The 21,870-nt window shown below is 44.9% G+C and overlaps 1 long non-coding RNA gene across 3 annotated transcripts; it reads right to left on the reverse strand.

Annotated features, from left to right (window-relative positions):
* Window positions 1-10,626: 10,626 nt before the first annotated feature.
* Window positions 10,627-12,313, reverse strand: LOC109496149. 3 transcript variants are annotated; one of them, XR_002152016.3, is made up of 4 exons: window positions 12,232-12,313; window positions 11,902-12,074; window positions 11,418-11,542; window positions 10,627-10,913 (listed from the first exon to the last, which is right to left on the reverse strand). It is a non-coding gene; the product is annotated as an uncharacterized LOC109496149 (long non-coding RNA). The 3 variants fall into 3 exon arrangements; XR_002152014.3 differs by having other exon boundaries at window positions 10,628-10,913; window positions 11,902-12,041; window positions 12,118-12,298; XR_002152013.3 differs by having other exon boundaries at window positions 10,628-10,913; window positions 11,902-12,023; window positions 12,118-12,297.
* Window positions 12,314-21,870: the final 9,557 nt, after the last annotated feature.

A 21,870-nucleotide genomic window follows, 5' to 3' on the forward strand; every position in this document is an offset into this window, starting at 1 on the left:
GATACAGGTGTGCTATTTCGAAGGGACACAGGCACCCCCATGTTTATAGCAGCACTATCAACAATAGCCAAAGGATGGGAAGAGCCCAAATGTCCATCAATGGATGAATGAATAAAGTTGGGGATAAAGTATATGTATAATACATATATATATATATATATATATATATATATATATATATACATGCAATGGAGTATTACTTGGCAATCATATATATATATATGTATATATATATATATATATATATGCGCAATGGAGTATTACTCGGCAATCAAAAAGAATGAAATCTTGCCATTTGCAACTACATGGATGGAACTGGAGGGTATTATGCTAAGTGAAATTAGTCAGAGAAAGACAAAATCCTATGACTTCACTCATATGAGGACTTTAAGAAAAAAAACAGATGACCATAAGGGAAGGGAAACAAAAATAATATAAAAACAGGGAGGGAGACAAAACATAAGAGACTTAAATATGGAGAACAGAGGGTTACTGGAAGGGTTGTGGGAGGGGGGATGGGCTAAATGGGTAAGGGGCCCTAAGGAATCTACTCCTGAAATCATTGTTGCACTGTATGCTAATTTGGGTGTAAATTTTAAAAAATAGAATTAAAAAAATGTATATATAAAGAAGTCTGATGATCTGCACTGCTGTTAAGGGTATCCTTTTGTTTACTCCTTCATGCCATTCTAGAGCATTATCTCTATCAACAATACAATTGTAAGAATCTACTAGCCCTACTTGTGTACCTAGAGACCAAGCTTCTTCTTTTTTTTTTTTTATTTGTACTTTATTCATTCCTCCCGGCAAGACTAGCGGGTGGATTATTATAATCACCATTTTAGTAAAAAAGAACGAAGGTGAGAGAAATTCCCTAACAGGTCCCAGGCCACAGCATTGCCAGTAGCAGAATGCAGGCCTGTAGGACCCCAAAACCTTTGCTAAGTTTTCTCCATCTCACATCTCCTAGGTAAAAGGTTTTTAGCACAGTTGAGAATCCAGTTTTCTTGACGGGGGAAAAAAAATCTTAAATATACCAATCTGACGATTAAGCTACACACACTCCACACAGACCATCTTGTATTATAAACCACAAAAGTGATCAGTTGCTGACTTAAAATGTAATCTTTCAAGTTGCAAAGCTGGCAAAAGAATATACCGATGCCCTGGAGAATCTCCCCATCTCTCCGGCAAGACGTAGGAAAGAATTAGAAAACAAAATACAGTGCCAAATTAATTACAGTAGAAGTGCTTTTGATTCCTCTTCACCGGCTGCACTTGCCAGACAGACTGACGCGTGTCCTCAGTGCCACTCTGCCCCCAGCACTCTGGGTGCCTCTCCAGAGCACGACACTTGGGTCCCGTGCTAGTACCAATGGAAACCGCAGCAATTACCACACACATAGTGGCTTAAAACAACACACTTCTATTATCTCACAGTTCTGGATGTCAGAAGTCCAAAATCAGTCTCACTGGGCTAACGTCAAGGTGCGAGCCAGGCTGATTCCTTCTGGAATTTCTGTGGGGAAAATCTATTCTCTTGCCTTTTTCAGCTTCCAGAAAGCTTCTGTGTTCTGTTTCACTGCCTCTTTCCTCCTGTCACTCTGACCTCTTGTTTGCATTGTGACATACTGTGCCACCAATTCAGACCCTCCTGCCTCTCTCTTACAAGGACCCTTATAAGAGATTATGTTGGACTCATCCAGAGAGTCCAGGAAAATCTCCCCATCTCAAAATCCTTCTCTTAATCACAGTTATTTTACCAGCAAGATGGGTTTAGTTGAGAATAGCAAAGGATTTGCAACTCAGAATAAGCAAGCTATAGCTTTTATAGCTATAGCTAAAGCCATAGGCAAAGTCCACAGAACAAGAAGAGGAACACTCTTATTTTTTTTTTAATGTTTATTTATTATTGAGAGACAGACAGACAGACAGACAGAGTGCGAGCAGGCAAGGAGCAGAGAGAGAGGGAGGCACAGAATCCGAAGCAGGCTCCAGGCTCTGAGCCGTCAGCACAGAGCCCGAGGTGGGGCTCGAACCCATGAACCATGAGATCATGACCTGAGCTGAAGTCGGACGCTTAACCGACTGAACCACCCAAGCATCCCAAGGAATACTCTTTCATAGAGGAAAGGGGCAACCTGGGAAGACTGTTATAAACAAAAAGTCCGTAGGGATAAATTCAGAGCTCAAATTGTAGTGGCTTTTCATTGGCTGAGTTGTGACTGTCTCTCATTGTCTGGGCTGTTGCCAGGCAAAGAGAAAAATCTTCCTTCCTCTTGCTGGCGTTAGTAAAGTCGTATCAAGTGGCAACACGCCTCTCTTCCTATTGAGGTCCTCCGTAAGCTTCTTCTGTTGAGGGTCTGTACTCGATGGCAAGTGGTAGTGCCTGAGGGCTCCCCCTTGTGGTCTCCTGACTCTATTTTAAGCGAGGTTTCCCTTTATTAATTTTCATAGCCATATAAGGTAACATTCATAGGTTCCTGGGATTAGGAGAGGGGCGTCTTTGGGGAGCCGTTATTCAGCCTACCACAGATCCCACTCCTCCACTTCCTTTCTCACAGATGAATCATACTCCCACCAGTCGGTTGTGTTTGTTTCCAGCTCTGTTTTTGTACTTGTTCTTGCAACTCCCTAATTTAACTTAAGTATAATGAAACCAATGAATTCTGGGGGGCAAAAAGAAAGAGTTGCAATATCTATGGAACAAGTTAAATAAGCTAAGGCAAGTCGTTTTAAAAATGTGGTCAAATTCGGTATGGCCAGGAAATCTGTGAAAATTTGAGGGAAAAAATGTCAGATCCAAAACAATTAAACAATATGTAATAGGGATGATTTGTGTAAGAAAGACGAAGCAGAACATGTTTTGGGTTTTGTTTTGTTTTGTTTTGTTTTGTTTTGTTTTTTAAAGGTAAGCATACTCATTTTAATTTCCTTTTAAGAAAATATTTATGGGGGCGCCTGGGTGGCTCAGTCGGTTAAGCATCAGGTAACAATCTCACGGTTCATGGGTTCGAGCCCCACAATGGGCTCTGTGCTGACAGCTCAGAGCCTGGAGCCTGCTTCGGGTTCTGTCTCTCTCTCTCTCTCTCTCTCTCTGACCCTCCCCGCTCATGCTCTGTCTCTCTCTTTCAAAATTAAATAAGCATTAAAAAAAATTTTTTTTAATTGTTAAAAAACTTGGTCAACAAGGTGATTTTAGATGATTTTATTAAAAGTGTAAAGCAGTATATTTAAATTATATTCCCACTTTAACCAAATTTTTAGGTTAACTACCCGATCTCTCTCCAGTCTTATTTTTTTTTTAATTTTTTTTAATGTTTATTTTTGAAAGAGAGAGAGAGAGACATGAGTGGGGGGGTGGGGGACAGAGATTGGGAGACAGAGGATCTGAAGCAGGCTTTGCTGACAACAGAAAGGCCGACATGGGACTCAAACGCACAAACCATGGGATCATCACCTGAGCCGAATTCAGAGACTCAGCCAACTGAGCCATCCAGGCCCCCATCTCCCGTCCTATTAAATTTGATTCAGGGCTTCAAAGACAATATTAATCATTTAGGGTTGCAAAAATTTGGGAAGAAGGCTTAATCGAAAGAGTGGAGCTTTGGGCGCCTGGGTGGCACAGTCGGTTAAGTGTCCGACTTCAGCCAGGTCACGATCTCGCGGTCCGTGAGTTCGAGCCCCGTGTCAGGCTCTGGGCTGATGGCTCGGAGCCTGGAGCCTGTTTCCGATTCTGTGTCTCCCTCTCTCTCTGCCCCTCCCCCGTTCATGCTCTGTCTCTCTCTGTCCCAAAGATAAATAAAACGTTGAAAAAAAAATTTTTTTTAAAGAAAGAGTGGAGCTTCTGGGGCGCCTGGGTGGCTCGGTTGGTTGGGCGTCCGACTTCGGCTCAGGTCATGATCTCGCAGTTTGTGAGTTCGAGCCCCAGATCCGGCTCTGTGCTGACAGCTTACAGCCTGGAGCCTGCTTCAGATTCTGTGTGTCCTTCTCTCTCTGCCCCTCCCCCACTTGTGCTCTGTCTGTCTCTATCAAAAATAAATAAATGTAATAAAAAATTTGAAAAAAGAAACAGTGGAGCTTAAAGTACTCCTTGAAAGTTATATAGGATCTGAATAGGTGATCAGGGGTCGAGGAAGGCACATGGGATGAAACAGTATATTCACAACTGTCAGATACAGATAAGTAGGAATGATCATTTTTTTAAAAGGTAATCTCCACACCCGACGTGGGGCTCAAACTCACAACCTTGAGATCAAGGGACGCTTGCTCTTCTGGCTGAGCCAGCCAGGTACTCCAAGAATGCCTGAGGTAGAACCTTGATACTTCAAGTGGATCTCATTCCAGCAGCATCAGCAACACGAGGGGGCTAGAAATTTGGACTGCCAGGCCTCGCCCCAGACCCACTGAGTCAGAATCTGCAATTTAACCAAATCCCCAGTTAATTTTATTTGCTTGGAACCTGTGACAAGTGCTGTTTCAGAGAGAGCAGGAATCTTCTTAAACTGCACCGAAGACTTAATATGGTACATGCAAAACAGAATGCCAACTGAGTTTATTAAGCACCTACTATGAACCAGGCACACTACCAAGTGCTTCGCAAAGCCTGTCTACTTAATTCTCAAATGTCCCAGTCTTATGAAATACAGGTGATCTTTATTCTCAGTAACGAAACAATCTTCTCTGCTGTCTGTGATCCCTTTGGTTGAACTTGGTATAAAGACTACATTAGTGTCTCAAAACCTCAAATAATTGCTTTTTAAAATTCAATACTTAAAATATTTTGACATAATATTTTTTGCTCTCTTTGTTCCCTACGTTGCAAACTCTCACAGCTGGGATGATCTCAGATGCCTGGATAATTTCAACCTATGAGAAGTGGGAGACAACTCAGAAGCACTCTGGTTAGAATAGGGGTAAAAAAAATAAAAAGCAAGAAATACACACTGTTAAGTGGACTTCAGAAATGATAAATCAGATTGAGCCAAAGCTTGGAGAGTTTGGAATAGGTTTGGGGTACTCCTACAACACTGCATTCATCAGCAGTTCATGCAAAAAGAGGCTAAGCCCTGTCTTACCAGAGGAAGCATGGAGACAGTCTTTCCTTGCCTTGTCCAGACTAGGAAAGGATAAAATTGTATCTTCTTGCTTCTCCCTGAGCTCAGTGCTCAGTCCCACTGAACAGGGTAGAAGAAACCCGGGTGTGGGCACTCTCCAGAGCCATGAACATGTGCGTGCCTTGCTCACTGGGTCGGTTTTCAATGGACCTCCCGTTCCGATTAAATGCCTTTCTATAAGAAAGATTCCATGGGCCTCCACCCAGCTGTTCTCTTTATACAGTCTGGGGGTGGCAGACAGAGGGCCCCTAAAACTGTCCCAAGTGCTGAGTGGTAGGCGGACTGGTGCTCACCGCCACTGGGCTTAACCCCAGAACTAAACCTCATTGTGATGAGGATGGGAAGGCACTGGGGGGCTGGAAGGGCTGGAGTGTGAGGGGCATTCCTTTGCCTCTGACTTTCACAGAGCACACGTTGTATTCTAGAATCAGAAATCTGAGCGTGGGAAGGAGTGGGTTAGCCCTAGAGAAAGGGAAATGGGGATCATGGGTCTCTGCAAAGAGCTGGAAGTTAAAAAAATCAAGCTGTGCTTACTTACCAGCCATGATTCAATGGGGTCTTTCTTTGCCAGGTCCCAATGTCGCCTTAAAAGTATCTTGAATCTAAGGACAATTCCTATAAAGCAAGGGACCTTCCGTGTCTTTATGCTTTACCACCTGAAGCCTTGCAGGGAGTACAGTGCCTTTCTTTGTTTCTTTCTAAGTAGGCTCCAGCTCCTCCCAATGCGGGGCTTGAACTCACAACCCTGAGATCAAGACGTAAGCTGAGATCAAGAGTTGGATGCTTAACCGACTGAGCCACCCAGGCGCCCCTCTAATCAGTCTTTTTATTGATTGATTGATTGATTGATTGATTTTAATCAGTCTTTTTAAAAATACTTAAGGGGCGCCTGGGTGGCTCAGTCGGTTAAACACCTGACTCTTGGTTTCAGCTCAGGTCACGATCTCACAGTCTATGAGTTCAAGCCCTTCATCAGGCACTGACAACACAGAGCCTGCTTGGGATTTCTCTCTCCCTCTCTCTCTCTGCCCCTCCCGGCTTTCTCTCTCTCTCTCAAAAATAAATATGTAAACACTAAATTTTTTCTTTTTTTAATTTTTAAAAATACTTCAAAAAGTTTGAGGTGTCTGGCTGGCTCAGTCGGAAAAGCGTGAGACTCTTGATCTCAGGGTCATGAGTTTGAGCCCCATGTTGGGTGTAGAGATTACCGAAATAAAATAAAATAAAATAAACTTAAAAATAAGAATACTTGGGGCACCTGCGTGGCTCAGTCGGTTGGGGTCTGACTTCAGCTCAGGTCATGATCTCACAGTTTATGAATTTGAGCCCCACGTGTGGCCCTGTGCTGACAGCTCAGAGCCTGGAGCTTGCTTCAGATTCTGTGTCTCCCTCTTTCTGCCTCTCCCCCACTCTCTCTCTCTTTCTCTCTCTCTCTCTCTCTCTCTCTCTCAAAAATAAATAAACATTAAAAAAATAAAATAAGAATACCTAAAAAATTCTATATATGTATTAATGCTTAGTATTGTTTTTACATTATTTAAAAATTTATTTAAATGATATCATAGTATATATATTCTGAAATTTTCTGTTCAGTGACTTAATATTATGTTCAGAGATTTATACTGAGACTTGATGTAGTTTATAAATGATGAATTATATTTCATCTGTTCCAACTAACCATATGGTATTGTAATTGATGATCAGATCACATTGTATCTAGTCCTCTACTGAGGGGCATTTAGGAATGTTCCAGCCTCTCACCATTTCAATTTTTCACTTATGTGAATAACCTTGTATTTACTCCTTGAGCACAAGTGGGGAATATTCTCTGGGATTTATGCCTAGACATTCTGCAATTTATCTTAGTTTGGGTTTGTTTTTTGTTTTTGTTTTTTTTCTGGAAAGAATACAGATATCTGCCTAGTGCATGGAATGGCTGCTTGGAACAAGTAACCCTGTAAATATAAAAATGCTTCGTAAATTGTGACACATGGTATAAATAAATAGTATTACCGTTCACAACTTAGTGATCTCTGCAATCTGGCTTGCTGGAGATCGTATATTTAGGGGACTAAGAGCTTTCTTCCCCCCTTAAATTACTTATAAAATAAGATTGAAACATGAAAATTACATGATAGGTGGTTTAACCCAAAAAGTTCTTAGGATATGGACACCTACTGTTGGAGAAGTAGAAGTAGGCATGGGAGGAAATTTGGGGGATGTTTGTTAGGGATCAAAACTTATAAAAGGGTTGGGGGAGGAGCAGGATTGGGCAGAGGTTGAACTGTGATATACCGCCCCAAGCTTTCAGCCTGGTGGCGAGCCCTGAAGTGCCTATTCCCCATCGGTGTCCTGCCTCAGGTTGGAAGGGCTGGGTGTCTATACTCCTGCCTTACGAGGCACCAGAGAAAGGTGCAAGCTCAGGTGACGTGGCTCTCTGTAGTTGTGACAGCTCTGACGAAAAGGACAGCTACAGGCTATCCATGAACCCCTCTTCCTGCAGCTGGGCTGCACCTCAGGCCTTCTTTGAAGGGAGATCCTGGGCTGGCGTCTCCATGTCCTTCGTCTCCTTATGCTGCTTGAACCCATTCTTTTTTTAAAAAAATTTTTTTTTCAACGTTTATTTATTTTTGGGACAGAGAGAGACAGAGCATGAACGGGGGAGGGGCAGAGAGAGAGGGAGACACAGAATCGGAAACAGGCTCCAGGCTCTGAGCCATCAGCCCAGAGCCCGACGCGGGGCTCGAACTCACGGACCGCGAGATCGTGACCTGGCTGAAGTCGGACGCTTAACCGACTGCGCCACCCAGGCGCCCCGAACCCATTCTTTATGGGCATTAAAAAGCAGCTTCCCCAGGATTCCAGAGGCCTCTCTGTTTGAGGTACACTTTTTGAGAAACAAATTCTGCCTCCATCTCTACAGTTGGTCTGGGGCAACAATTGACCTGCATCATTTTCCTCCTACACTGTCCGTTGTAGATCCCCCTCACCCTCGGCTACCAGCTCTTCTGGCCTTGGAGTCTTAGCTGGGGGCTTGACCTGGACTGCCATCAATGAGGGGCCTGAGCCCTGGTCACCATTTCCTTCTCTGGCCAGGCTCCTGTACTTGTCAATTTACAGTCATGATCGGGCACGAATTTCTCCCTGCCCCGTTGCGTAATAATAGCCTTACCTGTTCCTGATGATCAGGGTCATTTACCCCTGCCACAATGGTGACTTCTCTTCTTGCCTGCTGGTCCCTGGACACAAGAAGCCCAAGGTGTTTGGGCAATGGCTGTAGCTTATGATTCAGTGCGCTCTTGCTGGGTCCCCTGGAAAAAGTGAATCCTCTTTGGGGCTGAGGTCCTCTAAGCCTGCAAAGACCAGCAATGTGGGGACAGGAAACACAAAGTCCCTCAGAAGTGGGTCATTGAGAATGATGGTAAGTGAGGCCATCTGGACTTATTTACACTTCCTATTGGGAATACAAAGCTACCTAAAGACTTTGGTTCAAGGCACATGATGTGCTCTGGAAGATGCATCCTCACAGAGTAAGGTCTCTAGCTGGCACTTCAGCTCTGTCTTCAGCAGGCTGCTCCAGCCCCATCAGGCTGGCAGCGTCTGGGTGATATGGTCAGCGGATCCCACGGTCACGGCCCATTTCCGCACCACCTTTCTTTTTTTTTTTTATTATTATTATTTTTTTTCAACGTTTATTTATTTTGGGGACAGAGAGAGACAGAGCATGAACGGGGGAGGGGCAGAGAGAGAGGGAGACACAGAATCGGAAACAGGCTCCAGGCTCTGAGCCATCAGCCCAGAGCCTGACGCGGGGCTCGAACTCCCGGACCGCGAGATCGTGACCTGGCTGAAGTCGGACGCTTAACCGACTGCGCCACCCAGGCGCCCCAACCGCACCACCTTTCTGGTGAAGTTAGTTCCCCTGTCTGACACAACGTGGGATCTGGTACTGGTGGGTCAAACACTCTGTAAGCCCTCAGATAGTGGTGCTGGATGAGGAAAGGAAAGCTCATACCGGAAATATGTCCTGTGGGAACAAACTGTTGACCTTTCCAAAAATGGAAGGGGCCCAACGTGGCCAACTTGCCCCCACTTGGCCAGTTGGCCTCATTGAGGAGTAAGGGGCTCAATATTGGTCTCTGTTGCAGGCAAATTGGACGTCGGACAGTGGCAGTAGCTACATCAGTGTTGGAAGTACAGTTAGTCCTTGCTTTGCATGGTTCCAATACACACAAAACTTCAGTTACCATGATTTAGTTAAATAACCCCGGTCCCCCAACAACACGGTTCAAATATCTGTTACAACACTCTATTAACTGTACAAACTGTGCAGAGCGCAAACCCCAATGTTAGCTCTGTAGGCCAACGATCACTATGTAAATAGAAGATGCATGTCGTGATCGGTGCTGATCACATCACTTCTTTCAAAGTCAGGTGGTGACCGGTCACTGCCCACCTTTGTTCAGTTCACACACAGGCGGGCAGCCAAGCATCTAGTTGTGTTACCTGGTTCCCAGCGAAGCTACCCACGTGACGGTTGACTACGATGGATACTCGAAAAAGGGAATTGGCCAAAGAGATGAAAGCATGGCAATGCATCCCCACAGTGATAAGGCTGGAAGTGAAATCGAGTCAAACGAATTATAGAAGAAACAGCTGACTCTGGGAACACGCCCCCAGCTGCCTTTTGGGAGCCTCTAGACGCACAGCAGAGGAACTTAGTGAAGGCCAAAGGCAGCGACGGAACTGAGAACGAGGTGGCAGCAAGAGAGTGGAGGTGTCCCAGAGGAAGCGGACCTGGCAGAAACCTCACGCGGAAGCGGCTCTTTGAAAATTCTCATTAGGGGCGCCTGGGTGGCGCAGTCGGTTAAGCGTCCGACTTCAGCCAGGTCACGATCTCGCGGTCCGTGAGTTCGAGCCCCGCGTCAGGCTCTGGGCTGATGGCTCGGAGCCTGGAGCTTGTTTCCGATTCTGTGTCTCCCTCTCTCTCTGCCCCTCCCCCGTTCATGCTCTGTCTCTCTCTGTCCCAAAAATTAAAAAAAAAAAAAAAAAGAAAATTCTCATGACATTCCCGTTCAATTTCGTGGAAAGCTCAAAGCATAAAATGTCGGAAACTGATCCAGACTTAGAAAGGAATACAACAGTTCTCCACAGAGGCATAAAAGAGATGCTCTCTCCATATAGAAAAGTATACAAGATGGTAAACATTGTCCAAACTCTTGTTGCTAAGTTTACTTATACAGGAATGAACCACTAATTTCCAGACTTTCTCATGTTTTCATGTCATAGTTGACTAACAGAATATTAGTCGTACTATTTTTTTTGTTTCCCTATACATGTACAACCAACAGTAAAACGGTTTTTAATATTTTGACAAAACGTTTTTAAAGTCGCAGAATGATCATCATTTTTCCCCCACTGATTTTTTTAAAATGTTTATTTTTGACAGAAGAGAGAGAGAGCGCATGTGCGCGTGTGCACGCACACGCACTGTTGGGGAGGGGCAGAGAGAGGGAGACACGGGATCTGAAGTGGGCTCTGTGCTGATAGCAGAGAGCCCCATGCAGGGCTCAAACTCACAAACCATGAGATCATGACCTGAGCTGAAGTCAGGGGCTTAACCGCCTGAGCCCCCCGGGGCGCCCCTTCCCCATTGATTGTTAACACTGCACGGTTTCAGGGTGCAAGGCAAGAACTGCCTTTATGTGCCCTTGGAAATATTCTCAGCCTCCATCTCTGTCACGGTGGCCTCTCCATTCATGTGCCCATCATGCCAGTTCTCGGGTGGCCAACGGCCTAGGAAGTTCAGATGGTGAGATGTCAAAATCTTTGGGGACATCCACCAAGATGTCTCCATTCCATCTGTTAGGACTAAAGGTTTTTCTAACCTAGTCCCCTCTCTTGACATGGGCCTGCTTTAATTTTTTATGAAGTCCAGTCTCTTAGCTGGAAGAGTCCAAAATTTTTTCTTCTTCCACCATTGCAGGTCTGAAGGTGCATCTGTGAATATCCAGTGAGCCTTCTCGCGTTCACGCCTGGATTTCATACATGGTTTTCACCCTCAGCTGCTCCTTAAGTTTCTGTAGCCATCAGTGGGACTTAGCCATAGCCACCCAATCCAATTATCCTTATATCTACCTTTTCTTTCCAAGTTTCAAATGCCTGATACATCGCACCCACGAGTGCATTGGCTTCTCCTGGTACTCGTGCCCAAATCACCCCCCACCCCCCAGCCCCCCGCCCTGGGAGATGTAACAATTGAATGGCCGCCGGTGCTAGCAGCATCTGGACTCTACTTACCACCAGCGATGGGGGCCTCACGGCCAGCCTGGTGGTGTGTGATCCACTTTCAAACCCTCGCTTTGTCGCCTGCTTTCTGGGACCACGCCCAGCACCGATGGCCGCAGGTTAGAGTCTCTGGAAGTCTGGGGTGCAAGATGGTTGTCAGAGATGAACACCCGTAAAAGGATGTGAGAGGAAGCAGCACTGCTTTGGGGAAGAAGTTAACTGTTACATCCACCCAACAAAGGCTTCAGCAACCCAACAGGACAATCTGGAGCAAGCATTTATTGTCATGCTTTCCCCAGTTAGGTCGAAACAGTTAGGCTTTAATACCTTCCCCCCCCCCCCCCCCACTTTCCTCAGCCACTGGACTCAGGCTTTCCTGGGAAGGGCATGACCTTGCACGAAGCCGTTTAGGCAGCTGAGACCCACCAAGAAGGAGCTGACGGCCAGGCTGTTTGCTGACTGCACTCCCCACCCCCCCCAGCCAGACAGCACATACCTCCTTGAAGGGGGATCCGGGCGGCACCCCTCTGTGTCTACCAGATCACGGGAGTTGCCTTCCTCACTCCGATTCGGCCTCATATAACGGCATTGACAACGTTCATTCTAGTTGCGACCTGACTGTAGAATACCACAAAACTGGAGTACAAGTCTGACAGTGTAAATCTCATCCTGAGAATGAAAAAAAAAAAAAAAAAAAGAGTCATTTATTCACCTGTTTTGGACCAAAAGCCACTCTATGTGATTTCTCTAGTCCGACGTGGATATTTACAAAGGAAATAGTCATTGATGTTTCCCTCTTTTCGGTCTCCTAGAAAAAAAAAAACACCTTGAAAAAGTTTTCCTCGGAAAAGCAGAGTCATCTAGCAGACCCTGTGGCTAATGTACAGTTAAACCGTACAAAATTAAACACATCTCACATGACTGTCACGGGTTCCCTCGGAAGAGCTGAATCACGTATACGAAAGCAAACTCCCCCTACAAGAATGACAGAAACATGGAAACCGGAAGGCGGCCTCGTGCTAAAGACCCAGCAGGGAGGGAGCTTGGAGGTTAGCCACGACCTAAATTCCTACGGTGCTGAAATACTACCATTTTAGTCGACCCACAAGTGTTTACTTGGCATCTCCATTGTTGCCTCTGACGTTGCACGGGGTCCGGAGGGGAAGCTGAGGGCCAGCGGGACTGACCGACTCCCCCAGGGTCACGCTGCGGCCCAAACCCTGACTGAAACCCAGGCCTCCTGACTCGAAGAACAGTGCTGGCTGCTCTCTTCCTAGTGCTTGTTCTCCAGCGGGGAATGTTATCCATACAGATAGAACACAACAAAGTCAGAGCTGTATGTTGTTGTCCCCCCCCTTGTTTTTAAGTTTATTTATTTTGAGAGAGAGAGAGAGAGAGAGCAGGGGAAAGGCAGAGCGGGGGTGGGGTGGGCGGACAGAATCCCAAGCAGGCTCTGTGCTGTCAACACAGAACCCGACATGGGGCTTGATCGCGCGAACCCGGAGATCATGCCGTGAATGGAAATCAGACGCTTAACTGACCGAGCCACCCCGGTGCCCTATATGTTGTTTCCTTTTATAAGGCTGCTCCTTTCTTGAGGTCCCCTCAGTAGATGCTGTCAGTGTGCCCTGACACTGGGTGTGCTTTCTGCCACCAGCCACCCCATCTCTGCCGTGGCCTGCTTTACCTGTGCTGCAGAAAGCCGGGTCTCCCTGGCGATTATCCCCCTCCACAACCTGTAGTCCGTAATGGACCACAGGCAGAAATGGGGATACGAATGTTCCCATCCCCGTCCTTGGGTGGGACAACTCTTGAGGTGTGAGCTACCCCTCCCCAAGTCACCTCGGCTTGGTGTCACAGCCTTACTTGGTCCTCTTTTCTTCCCTGCCCCACTTCCTTATTCCCCTAATGGTTTTTCCTGGGAACACTCCCTAATACATCATTTTCCTATGAATATTCCTTGTCTCAAAATCTGTGTCCAGGGAATAGAAGTGAAAAACCACTGGGGCGCCTGGGTGGCGCAGTCGGTTAAGCGTCCGACTTCAGCCAGGTCACGATCTCGCGGTCCGTGAGTTCGAGCCCCGCGTCGGGCTCTGGGCTGATGGCTCAGAGCCTGGAGCCTGCTTCTGATTCTGTGTCTCCCTCTCTCTCTGCCCCTCCCCCGTTCATGCTCTGTCTCTCTCTGTCTCAAAAATAAATAAACGTTAAAAAAAAAATTTAAAAAAAAATAAAGAAGTGAAAAACCACTGACTCTGAAATAATAATATTATTATTATTGTGTCGATACTTATTAATACAAGAATATAATCTATTATTGTCATTATTCTTGATTTTAGACATGTTATTGAGCCTCTCTTGTCTAAATTTCCTTCTGTGTGAACGTGGAAAATTCTCTCTCTCTCTCTCTTTCTCGGATATCAACTGCTTATTTTAATGTGGGTGTGGGTTGGGGGCTTGGCACTCAGAGAGAAGCAGGCCAGGTCAGTGCTTTGGTGAGCACCGAGGCTTCAGCCAAATAACTTGCTGACGTGTCTATCACTAATGCCTGTGACTACAGGGTGAAAAAAGTGTTGTCCAAAGCTGACTGATCAGTGGGGCAAGAGAAATGGTATTTTTCAGTATCTCTCATGGGACGAGACCTCTGAAGGATTTTGTAAGCATTTGTTGGCCAACTGGAAAACACAACCGGGTAACTCCCAGAGGGGACAGGAACTTTTTAGGGGACACAGTGGAAAGTAGAAGCCCAAGGGGAGGGAAGGGAACGGGCCCAGGCTGCAGCCGCAAGCTGGATGGGGGAGGGGAAAGGGGGCCTGGCCCAGTAAGGGCCTGGGAGCCAATGAAGATTCCACAGAGAGAGGGGAGGGGGATGGGAAAGCCTGGGGGCATTACCAGAACAGGTGAAGTCTCCAGGGGACATAAAACAAATAAACACCCAGGAAGAGAAGCCTTCCAAAACGTTTGTAATCCCTTACTAACCGCCAGGCAATATGGTGGGTGACTTTCAGAGACTCGTGGCTAAAAAACTCAAACACACTGTATTTGTGTAGGTTTTCCTACTGGCCAGCCACCGTGACTAAATTTCCACAATTAATCAAATCATTTGATGAAGGCAAGATTTCTTAATCAGGATCCAAGGCCCAAGGACCTTGAATTCAGGGGGTCCGTGAACTTGGATGAAGAAAAATATTATATTAAATTATATCTGCATTCTCACCTAACTGAAATTTTAATTATGAATGTAGTCAACACACCTTAGCACCACCTAAGACTTCGTCACCAATAGAAATCATAGGTATTTTTGCATGACGTTACCGTCGCTATGAATATTTCGAGATATCATTGATGCTCAGGATATTTTCAAATTAAGAAAACTATTAGATATGCCTCCAGGTCTTGTTTTCTGATATATCAATAAAGAAGAACACGTTACTATTTCACATTTCAAAACATATTTTGAGGGGCGCCTGGGTGGCTCAGTCGGTTAAGCGTCCGACTTCGGCTCAGGTCATGATCTCACGGTCCGTGGGTTTGAGCCCCGCGTCTGGCTCTGTGCTGACAGCTCAGAGCCTGGAGCCCGTTTCAGATTCTGTGTCTCCCTCTCTCTCTGCCCCTCCCCTGTTCATGCTCTGTCTCTCTCTGTCTCAAAAATAAATACACGTTAAAAAAATAAAAAAAAAACATATTTTCAGAGCAGTATTTCAATACAGTTGGTTTCCTTTGTATTTCATTTTATGCATTTCAAACCACTTTCTGACAAGAGGCCCACGGAAGAACAGAATAATCATAATGAAGGCTTTGAAAGTCACATATAAAAGCTCATGGGAGTAATTGTCACGGGTGTCCTTTAACACACATCAGAAGAGCTTCGTCCCCCCCAGGAAGGAAAGGGTGCTGCAGAAAAGGTGAATGCTGTTGAGGCAAAAAGACGAGGAGGATCTGCTTCAGAGGACAGAGCTGGGTGTTGGCACCACACCTGGGGAATCTTCAGCACCCCGGAAGGACATGCTTCCAAAAAGAGAAAGCCAGGGGGTCTGTTACCACACAACAAACAAACGAAGAGGAAACAACCTTCTCTGCAAGGTGATGTGGATTGAAGGATGAGTCAGCTGAGTCATGGGTGTTTGTTAAAAATACGGATTTTCAGGCCTTGGGTTGAGCGTGAGAATCTGTATTTTTAAGAAGCACCCCAGGCGGTGTGGCGCTAAAACCCAAGCGGGGAGTCTTGACTATATAAGAATGTTGGGATGGAAGAATATGCTGTAGCTTTCCAGGGAGTAACTCGGCTATCCGTGACATGCTAATTTGTACCTGAACTCCTGAGAGATGGAGATTGCATCCCTGTGTGTGTCATAATCCAGCCCCCTACTGGAGCAGGTGGACCTTCTCCCTCCAGGAATTTTAAATCCTGCGTCATTCATGAACGTATGGCCCCATATTTTTCAAAGCACCAGATCGGGGCTTTCCTTGGCCTAAATGAATCTTTTTAAGGAGGTCCGAACTCTAACTACACTTCCCATCTCAGTTTTAGAGGACTGGGATATTTACTTATTAACAAATACTTATTATGCAAATCATAATGTTCTAACCTTAGTGTAACTGAATGCAGTTTGGGATTTGGGGGGGGGGGAGTTCTGAGGAGTAAATCCACAGTATGTTTCCAAGAGAGATTTAAATTGCTGATTTCCTAGCTTCGGAATGTGAGTAAGGATTGTCACAGACTTAGCATGCAAACCACGTATTTAACATTCCTGTGTAGTAACGGTCTCTTAAGTTGTGTTTTGGTTTGAGAAACAGCAAGAATAAATATAGCACGAGGGGGAAACTTTGTTGTTTATTTTTAAGGGGATAAAAATTTATGAGGAGCTTTTGCTCACCAGAAAAGAGCTTTCTCTTTAGTCTCCCACATGATTTTATACCTCTAATCACATTGGAAAGAACTTGTTTCCCAATGCTCTCGGAGTTCTGCATTTCGCTTCCCAGAACAAGGAAGTGAAGGGCTATGAAACACACACACACACACACACACACACACACACTCACAGACACACACAGACACAGACACACACACACACACACACACACACACACACACACACACGAAATGTGAAGAACAAGCATATCACCAGACAATATATGTGATTTGAAACAAAGACATGATTATTTGCCTGCGACTCGGAAAGTTGTGCTGGGGGTGCCGTGAGGGACTGGAACTGGGTCTCTCCTTTCCCAACCCCCCTGGTAATCTTAACCACTTCCTCCACATTCATTCTCTTTTGAGTAGCCAACACATGGCATTTGGACTGCAGCAAAGCCTCATTGTGACATTTCAATGGCATAATTAGTGACGATTCAGTCAATGTGTGTTGGGCACCTTCCACATATACCAGGATCTGGTCTCAGCCTTGTTTGTACATCGGCTCATTGACTCTTCATAATAACTCCATTAGGTGGGTTTTATCATCCACATTTTACAAGTGGCTGGCATAGAGTAAGCACTCATTGAATAGTACTTATTGTTTTAAATCGTCATTATTACTTTTATGAATAACTTCCATATGAGGCAATCAGGACACTTTCAGACTCTTACTTGAGCCTTGGAAAACAGGTTCGGTTTTGGTGGCTGGAGACAGGGAGGAGGCAGAGGGTAGTTCAGTATAAACCCAAGGCTGAAGGAAGGAAACTGTAAGGAATACATGAAAAATGAGGGGTAAATTTGCTTGTTTGTGTTGAGTTTGTAGAGAGGCATGTTTGGAGCCGTGCCTGGAAAGATAACTGCGGTCTCATTTTGGAGCCTTGCTTGGCCAGAGAGTTTGGACATAAATTTAAAGGCAGTGGAAACTCACTGAAGGTTTCTGACGGGGCAGATGTTCTGGACTATGCAAGAAGGGCTGGGCACAGGGCAGGAGGCAAGAACAGAGAGGAATGCATTAGAGAGTTACTGTGGTATTCCAGGTCTAAGGTGATAAAGTCGGAGCCTGAACCAGGGTAGTGGCCGTAAGAACGGAAGGAAAGGATGTGTGAGAGAGAAATTATGCAAGAGGGCTTGTTAGGACTTGGGGCCAGGAGAAAATGATGGGGAAGGTGGAGAAATCAAAGATCACAATCAAGGTCTTAATCTTGAAAAAATTATGGTATCGTTTCCAGATAGAGGAGATGGTGTTCAGATAGAAATGGGTGGGTCTGACTTTGAACACACTGATTTTGATTAGAGGATAATATCTAGGTAAAACTGTCTGCTAAGCAGTCAGAAACTCTAGTAGAGTGGGAGAAATGGAGAAGGGAGGAGTCCATTCTTTGGAAAGACTCATCTTTTGTGGGTAGAGGAGGAAGGGAGCCATTGAAGGAGAGGGAGAACAGTGTCGACATGTAAGGAAGAAAAGTGACATACTAAGCAAGTGTCAGATAAGCCAAGGGAGGAGGAGGATTCAAGCCAGGGGGTGGGGGAGGTGGCCAAAAAGCAAGAGGGCAATGGTGGCCACTAGACATTTTTGGGAGCCACGCACCTTCTCCTGACCTGCCTTTGTCTGAAAGGCACATGAAAATGTTATAGGGGCTTAGGAGAAAGAGGGTAGCTCTGTACAGATTCTAGGTCTTGCATTGATGTTTTTATTTACAGCCCCACAAATAAACCTCACTTGTGGTCAGTAGTGCCATCTGTGAATATGGAAAGCCTATCATTTTATTTTTCCAGTCATTGTCAACATCATCTAGAACCATCAGTGTGCTTTGGCTGCAAATACAGAAGTGCAGACTCGGGGCGCCTGGGTGGCTCAGCCTGTTAAATGTCCGACTTCGGCTCAGGTCATGATCTCATGGTTTGTGAGTTCGAGCCCCGCGTTGACAGTCCAGAGACTGGAGCCTGCTTCAGATTCTGTGTCTCCCTCTCTCTTTCTCTCTCTCTGCCCCTCCCCTGCTTGCCCTCTGTCTCTCTCTCTTTCTCTCAGTGAATCGGAAGCCCTAAGGTAGAGTAGCTGTCACCACTGGTTGATTAGAGGCTCAAAAAAAATTTTTTTAATTAACTAATTAATTAAGGAACGAAGTATTTCCCGTTTCTCCTCTCTGCTGTCCCCAGTGGAAGCTTCTTCCTCAGAGAAGTAACAAGATGGCTGCCGCAGTTCCAGATAACACAGCAGAAGTATCGCTATTTGGAGGAAAAAGAGAGACCACCTCTTCCTGTAGCTTTCTTGGAGGAGGCAGGAAACTTTGCCAAAGCCTCCCAGCTGACTTCCCCTCATGCCTCATTGGCCAGAATTAGGTTACATGCAAATGTCTGACACAGTTCTTGTAAGGGTAATGGCATTACCTTTAGAGGAATCAGACTCATTCCTGACAATTTCCTCTGAAATACTTGGCTATGCAGATGAGTCCCTGGACAAAACTGAAATTCTGTTAGAAAGGAAGGAGGGGGAATGGACCCTGAGGGGCCAACTTTTAAATGGAGGCTATATTATCAGTCTTTAGAATTATGAAGAAATGTTTGCTTAGGATCCCTATCTGAAAGGGCCTTTTAATCTGGTTGGTGGTAGACACTCCAAAAAATGACAGCAGAGTTTTTAGCACAGTTTGGATACATAGTAGGTGCGTATGAGTTTGCTGGATGAATGAATACGTACCAGTACACCCTAAATGCTAAATGAATGACACAACCATGTACAGAGATTCAGATGTATTGAACCAGTTCTAGTGCAAAGATTTATCAAGTATAGTGAAGTTCTATTAGAATACAGATACCCAAGTCACAACCCCTAGAATTCTAATTCAGGTTTTTTTTCACGGCCCCAGTTACCTGTATTTTTAAACAAGAAGCCTAGGGGGTTCTAGTACAAGCTCCATGAGAGTTAGGGAGGGTGGCTGTAAGGGTGTGGTTGGAGTAGGTAGGTAAAATTTTGTTTAAAGCCATCTAATGAGTCATCAAATTAAAGAACTGGTGATTTACCTTCTGATATTTGTAAAATGGTTGCTAGGATCCACAAAATAGTGTTTTAGAGTTCTTATCAAAGAACCTTAAGTACAAAGGGAACTTACTGTGCAACTTTTCCCTTCTGGGCTTAATTAAGCCGATCGACTGCTGAGGAAAAGGTGAATCAAACAGTGTTTCCAAATTCCAAATTCGAAGGTATTTGTTTTATTTGAGAATACAATCACACACAATGATCAGGCTGCTGTTTTATAATGGATTGAAAACATTTGCTCATTCTTATTCTTCCCCAGCACCAGTACCCCCTGCCCCAATTTCTTTATAATTTATTGTACTCAGAAACTTGTAGGTGTAGGGTGAGACTATTCTTTCCCTCTGAATTGCAAAATTTACATTTATACGGGAAGAAAACCTTAATTTGCCACAGCTCTTATTTAACTGTCTGAAGAAATAGGGTCTAAATTCCGACCAGCAGGTACACGCGTGCTTGCTTTCATGTTGCCAATGTCATTTTCATTTATATCTGGTTAGTTTTTACTTCCCTTTCCTAATTCACCCTTTTATTTCTGCATTGTACTCACTCCCTTTGCTGGTGTGTGTGTGTGTGTGTGTGTGTGTGTGTGTGTATTTTATTTTCTCAGTGAATGCACTGGTATTGATATACCGTTTGGATTGGATGTTTGTAAAGCCTGGTGGGAGAATGTATGTAATAATCATAACTATAATTATATAGCAAGCATGATTTCAAAGCACTGTGACTTCCATTATCTCAAACTTCAAAACTTATGGGGTGCTAATACGCATATCATTTAGCAGGTTAGGAATTTGATATTTTTCCAGGATCATAGAGTTAATAAATAGGGCAGCCGGGGGGGGGGGGGGGGGGAATTATAAGCCATGGTGGATTTGGTAGTGTCATATAAACTGGATTTAATTTTATAGGATTATTTTTTTAAAACCTAAAAGATAGATCATCTCATCTGCTTTCATACAATAGTAGCTACATCTGGATGCTCTGTAAGTAAATTGATATGGTTAGGGTGTTATTAATGTCAAGGACTGTTTTAGTGCAATCTGGATGCTTAATGTGAATTTAACCTCTAAAAGTGAAGGCTAGGGGCCCCTGGGTGGCTCAGTCAGTTGAGTGTCTGACTTTGGCTCAGGGGAGCCCCACATGGGCTCACTGCTGTCAGTGCAGAGCCTACTTCAGAACCTCTGTCCCCCTCTCTCTCTGCCCCTTCCCCACCTGTGCTCTCTCTCTCTCAAAAATAAATAATTAAAAAACATTTTTTAAAAAGTGAAGGCTATGGGGCGCCTGGGTGGCTCAGTCGGTTGGGCGTCCGACTTCGGCTCAGGTCCTGATCTCGTGGTCTGTGAGTTCAAGCCCCGCCTCGGGCTCTGTGCTGACAGCTCAGAGCCTAGAGCCTATTTCAGATTCTGTGTCTCCCTCTCTCTCTGACCTTCCCCCATTCATGCTCTCTCTCTCTCTCTGTCTCAATAATGAATAAACGTTAAAAAAAATTAAAAAAAAAAAGTGAAGGCTATGGAGTGCCTGGATGGTTCAGTCGGTTAAGCATCCGACTTTGGCTCAGGTCATGATCTCACGGTTCGTGGGTTAGAGCCCCACATCGGGCTCTGTGGTGACACCTCAGAACCTGGAGCCTGCTTTGGGTTCTATGTCTCTCTCTCTCTGTCTTCCCTCCCCTGCTCACATTCTGTCCTCTCTCTCAAAAATAAATAAATATTAAAAAAAAACAATTAAAAGTGAAGGCTAAAAAGTTTTATGAGTGTACGTGTCTGTATGTGTTCATGTGTGTTAACAGAAAATAGGTTATGATCATTCACAAGGTTCTTTAGATACTGCTTGTGTTCAGTTTCTGCGGCAGTTTTTAAATTTATTTAATTTATTTAATTTTTTCCTGGAGGCTCAGGACTCTGTTCCAGTTTCTGAGCAGAGATATGAGGCCCTCTAGCTCACCACGCTGAGATTCATGATCATCACCCTGTGCCTAACACACCAGCTACTATTCTGGGAACTTGGCTAACTGCCTTTTTGAGACTCAGTTCCCTTTCTTGTGTTCTAGTTTTATTCATAAATGATAATGATCATTATAGCTAGCATTTTGTGGGGACTCAATGGGCACCAGGTGCTTGCATAAGTGCATGATCTCATTTAATCCTCCTAATAAGCCTATTGCAAGGGTTATGGATGAGAAAACTGAGATTCAGGTACGGTAGCAAGTGACAGAACCAGGGCCACCCTTAACGGGTGCATTGAGTCCCTGCCCAATACCCAGTCTGTCTAAGATCATGCTTTACAATGCCCCTTCCCTTTACCCAGCTCACTCCTGATGTTCACAAAACTCTCGTGGTCCCCAGAGAATCAGTTATGCCAAGAGTATTTTGCGAGATGTTAATTTGTGTTAAATACACCTTTCCGGCCTCCACAAATAAAGTGATGTGATGATATTAATCATAAGTCAAGATAATGCCTAGATTCTAGGCAAGCAATACACTCCTGGGGGTGTACCTAGGAGCCCTGGAAAG

This window comes from Felis catus, chromosome F2, assembly GCF_018350175.1.
Source record: "Felis catus isolate Fca126 chromosome F2, F.catus_Fca126_mat1.0, whole genome shotgun sequence".
Lineage (NCBI taxonomy): Eukaryota > Metazoa > Chordata > Mammalia > Carnivora > Felidae > Felis > Felis catus.